Source organism: Sus scrofa, chromosome 5, assembly GCF_000003025.6.
Source record: "Sus scrofa isolate TJ Tabasco breed Duroc chromosome 5, Sscrofa11.1, whole genome shotgun sequence".
Lineage (NCBI taxonomy): Eukaryota > Metazoa > Chordata > Mammalia > Artiodactyla > Suidae > Sus > Sus scrofa.
Genome location: NC_010447.5, coordinates 60990011 through 60995208, shown reverse-complemented (window position 1 = coordinate 60995208; position 5198 = coordinate 60990011). Strand labels below are relative to the sequence as shown.

Below are 5198 nucleotides of genomic sequence, written 5' to 3'. Positions count from 1 at the left end.
TTTCCTCCAGCCTGTGCAGCTCCTTCCACAGTTGCTTATTCTCCTTGTTTCCCTAAAATTCCTAGAAATCTCAAGTCAAAGGTGTGAAAGTCATAACACCGTAGGACACTGGTGCTGCAGAACCCAGGGAAGGGCAGGACAGGCCCCTGGCTTGTGAATACGGTGGTCAGTGGGGAGGAGGAGAGGCCCTGGCAGGTAGAAAAGGACAGAAACATTCTTTTCCGCAAGCAAAGGACGAAGCAGAAATGCTTTGTAGACATGCGGTCCGGGAGGAAACTGCTGGACGCAAGAGTGACACAGGGTCTTGGATGCTCCTATGCCACGATCCTGGCCCTCGAATGTCAGCCTCCCAAACACCAGAATGACACGGGGCACTTAGAAAACTGGATGCAGATGATTTTATTGGTAATCGAAGCTCAACCGTCACATTCCAAATGTCACGGCTCTCCGAAGGACGGGTGTTTTCGCGCTCAATTTTCTGGAACACAGAAAAGCAAGGTCATAGAGGTGTGCAGGTGGTTTTATAACGCCCGGCCACTCACTAAAGGGAAGCGGGCGAGAGCCCGACATTTGTCCTTCTCTTCTTCCTCCTCCTCCTCTTCCCTGCCTCGTTCCTTTTCGTTCCTGGCCTGAGGTACCCCAGCAGATAATGGGCTCTGCAACTGTTGTTGGCCAGATCCTTCTTAGGCTGGCATCTCTCTGAATTGCTGTCTAATAATGTGCATACGTGTGTGGTGTGTGAACAAAAACAGTTCCTGCCGTATATTCCAGAATGACTCCAGCCTGGTAGGGGTGGTGTGTAAAGGAAACCACGGCACAGCCAGGTAATGGATGGTGTGCCGTGCTAAAACAAAACCGCAGCAACAAAAACAAGGGTCCAGATAGCTCCACCGAGGTCCATGAGCTTGCCTGGCAGAGTTCTAAGAAATGCGTTATTGAAATTAGCAATCGAGACGTATGCTCTCCTGTGTGGCTAAAGAAGCGTGTGCACTTAAATAGGTAGAAATGTGTCCAGGGAGGTGTCCCACAGCGTGAACCGGAGTACCCTTTCGGGAAGGAAGTGGGGAGGGAGGATGTGCTATGCCTCTGAGAGGTGGCCTCTTGGCCTTTCTCTTTACTAGTTTTAACTTGAGCACATGCTGGAGAGGTTTTTAACACTAGCTAGCATCCAGCCGTATGTATTTCCAGTATTGCTTCGCAGTGACAGTGGACCGGAGAGGCCTGGTCAGGTGAAACCTGAGACAGAAAGACAGTGTGCTGAGACGAGGGGACGAGAGGTCCAAGGCAGAAGCACAGCTCTCCTTGCTCGTTCCCAGCGCACTTGAGTAAGACCAGGTCATGACTGGGGAAAGGCACTTTTTGTCTGCTTCTGAGGGTGGAGAATCACCTCGGATAGGATGTGAAACCTGCCAAGGCTTGCTACTCTATGCCGGGATGTCTGAAAACTCGGGCCTGGGGCTAGGCAGGTTTCAGCGGTGGTTCCAGTTGCCTTCAGGACACCCAAAAGTTTGAGGCGCTTCCTGCGGGCTTAGCAGGTAAAAGACCCAGCAATGTCCGTGCGGTGGCTGTGGTGACCGCTGCCAGGCCAGGTTCAATGCTGGACAGGGAACGTCCACATGCCATGGGCATGACCAAAACAAGAAAAACACTGAAGAGTTCTGCACCTGCAGGGCTTCAGGCCAGGGGAGGAAAGAAAACTGGATCATACCTGTCCTTGAATTCCGGGTCACTGGGGTGCGGGCCTGGTGGAGGTCTGGGTGGGCTGGGACCTGGGGGTGGTGGGGAGGTCCGGGCGAGGTCTGGCACCAGGTGGGGGCTGGTCCAGGTGGCGGCGGTCCGGGTGGGGGCGGTCCGGGCGGGGGTCTGGCACCAGGTGGGGCGGGTCCGGGTGGCGGTGGTCCGGGTGGTGGAGGTCCCGGCCGGGGTCTGGCACCAGGTGGGGCTGGTCCGGGTGGCGGTGGTCCGGGTGGGGGTGGTGGTGGCGGGGTGGGCCAGCGGGTGGGGGTGGTTTCTTCTTTGGTTTGTCACCGGATGGGGCTGGTCCCTGCTGGGGTTCGTCAGCGGGTGGGGGTGGTGGTGGCGGGGGTCTGGCAACCAGGTGGGGCGGGTCCGGGTGGCGGTGGTCCGGGTGGGGGCGGTCCAGGCAGGGGTCTGGCACCAGGTGGGGCGGGTCCGGGTGGCGGCGGTCCGGGCGGGGCGGTCCAGGCGGGGTCTGGCACCAGGTTGGGGCTGGTCCGGGTGGCGGTGGTCCTGGTGGTGGAGGTCCCGGTGGGGGTCTGGCACCAGGTGGGGCAGGTCCGGGTGGCGGCGGTCCGGGTGGGGCGGTCCGGGCGGGGGTCTGGCACAGGTGGGGCTGGTCCAGGTGGCGGTGGTCCGGGTGGGGGCGGTCCGGGCGGGGGTCTGGCGCCAGGTGGGGCTGGTCCGGGTGGCGGTGGTCCTGGTGGTGGGAGGTCCCGGCGGGGGGTCTGGCACCAGGTGGGGCTGGTCCGGGTGGCGGTGGTCGGGTGGGGGTGGTGGTGGCGGGGGGGCCAGCGGGTGGGGGTGGTTTTTCTTTGGTTGTCACAGGATGGGGCTGGTCCTGCTGGGGTTCTCAGCGGGGGGGGGGTGGTGGCGGGGTCTGGCACCAGTGGGCTGGTCCGGGTGGTGGTGGTCCGGTGGGGGCGGTCCGGGCGGGGTCTGGCCCAGGTGGGGCTGGTCCGGGTGGTGGTCCTGGTGTGGGGTCCGGGGGGGTCTGGCACCAGGTGGGGCTGGTCCGGGTGGCGGTGGTCCGGGTGGGGAGGTCCGGGGGGATCTGGCGCCAGGTGGGCTGGTCCGGTGGCGGGTCCGGGTGGGGGCGGACCGGGCGGGGTCTGGCGCCAGGTGGGGCTGGTCCGGGTGGCGGCGGTCCGGGTGGGGGCGGTCCGGGCGGGGGTCTGGCGCCAGGTGGGGCTGGTCCGGGTGGCGGTGGTCCGGGTGGGGCGGTCCGGGCGGGGTCTGGCGCCAGGTGGGGCTGGTCCAGGAGGCGGTGGTCCGGGTGGGGGTGGGGGTGGTGGGGTGGGCCAGCGGGTGGGGGTGGTTTCTTCTTTGGTTTGTCACCGGATGGGGCTGTCCTTGCTGGGGTCCGTCAGCGGATGGGGGTGATCCCTCCTGGCTATCGTTAGCGGGTGGTGATGGTGGTCCCGGCGGAGGTCTGGGTCCCGGCTGGGATTCGTTAGCAGGTGGGGGTGGTCTGGGAGGGTGTCCGGCACCGGGTGGAGGTGGTTTCTTCTTTGGTCCAACATGGGATGGGGCTGGTCCCTGCTGGAGTCCGCCAGCGGGTGGCGGTGGTCCGGGCGGGGGTCTGGCACCAGGTGGGGCTGGTCCCGGTGGGGTGGTCCGGGTGGGGCGGTCCGGGCGGTGGTCTGGCACCAGGTGGGGCTGGTCCGGGTGGCGGCGGTCCGGGTGGGGGCGGTCCGGGCGGGGTCTGGCACCAGGTGGGGCTGGTCCAGGAGGCGGTGGTCCGGTGGGGGTGGTGGTGGTGGGGGTGGGCCAGCGGGTGGGGGTGGTTTCTTCTTTGGTTTGTCACCGGATGGGGCTGGTCCTTGCTGGGGTCCGTCAGCGGATGGGGATGATCCCTCCTGGCTATCGTTAGCGGGTGGTGATGGTGGTCCCGGCGGAGGTCTGGGTCCCGGCTGGGATTCGTTAGCAGGTGGGGGTGGTCTGGAGGGTGTCCGGCACCGGGTGGAGGTGGTTTCTTCTTTGGTCCAACATGGGATGGGGCTGGTCCCTGCTGGAGTCCGCCAGGGGTGGCGGTGGTCCGGGCGGGGTCTGGCACCAGGTGGGCTGGTCCGGTGGGGTGGTCCGGGTGGGGGCGGTCCGGGCGGTGGTCTGGCACCAGGTGGGCTGGTCCGGGTGGCGGTGGTCCGGGTGGGGCGGTCCGGGCGGGGGTCTGGCACCAGGTGGGGCGGTCCGGGTGGCGGCGGTCCGGTGGGGGCGGTCCGGGCGGGGGTCTGGCACCAGGTGGGGCTGGTCCCTGCTCCGGTCCGTCACCAGGTGGTCGTGGTCTCTTCTGATGTCCCTCACCTTGGCTTTCCTCAGGAGGAGGGGGCCTGGGTGGTCCGCCTCCAGGAGGTGGTCTCAGAAACTTCTCAGCGGAGTTTGAGTTTGCATCCTCTAAATCTGTAGAGACCGGACACAGGAATAGGGCACATTGTAGGTGGTACATGCCCCCTCACATTTTGAACCCTGAACACCTTGTCAGCTAGTCCATTTCTGCTGAGCCTGCCTCTCTTCTACCAACAACCTTCCTCCTCACTGCCTCCATCCTCTGCAGACACTACTTTAGTGAGTCTTAATAGAGCTTTGCTCTGGCAAAGAGCGTGTCCCTTAAATTGGGCAAGCGAGATGTTGGAGGTCTCAGAATTCCCAGGGGAGGTCTCCAAGGACAGAAGAAAAGCTAACGCAGTGAAACATTGGCAGTTACTTGTTGAGTCACGGACATAGCCTGCCAACTGTGATCCAACCCTGGTCACTTGAGTGCCTGTGTGGAAGCCTCATACTCCAAGCCGAGGTGGATCAAATACTGAGAGAGAGAACGAAAGACAACGTTGCCCACACAGGATTTCTGAATAATCATGGCCAATTTTCATTGGCACAGGACACAGTTGAATGGAGAGGCAGAGAGAAAAGCCACCCAGACCCCAGTTCTTTGCGTTTTTCCATAAACCATATACGTACACCGAGGGGCATTGGGACAACGAGAACACTGGAAGGCTTGGTGCTCAGTAGACTGGAGGAGGCAGAATTTGAGCTGCTTCCCTCTGCTCTCCTCCCTCAGCTGTCATTTCTGGCCTGAGGGAGCAGGCCGCATACTCTGTGGCATCCAAGCTACACATCTCTGTTATGCACCTTAGGGCCCTGCTCGTGGGTCCCTGAGTCGCGGCTGGCAAAGAATGGCCTATATCCTCTGGGATACTAACATTCATCCAGTCGTGACAAGACAGTGAAAACGACAAGACACTCTAGAACAGAGCAGTTGCTAAAGATAAAAAAAGAAAGGAAGTCGATGAGGATTTGAGATGACCTATCTGGTAGAGGCTGGGAAATCCTGCACTGTTGCCTTCAAGGAAGAAAAGCACAAGATAAAGCGCAAAATGCATGCCAGATGCCTTGGAAGATGCCCCAAGTACCTTGTCCACACACCCTTTGCAAGATGCCGTGGCAAAGGGAGGACGACGTGA

At 61.8% G+C, this 5198-nt stretch overlaps 1 pseudogene; it reads right to left on the bottom strand.

Moving 5' to 3' along the window:
* LOC110260586 overlaps positions 424-5198 on the bottom strand; it is a 16370-nt pseudogene continuing 11595 nt past the window's right edge.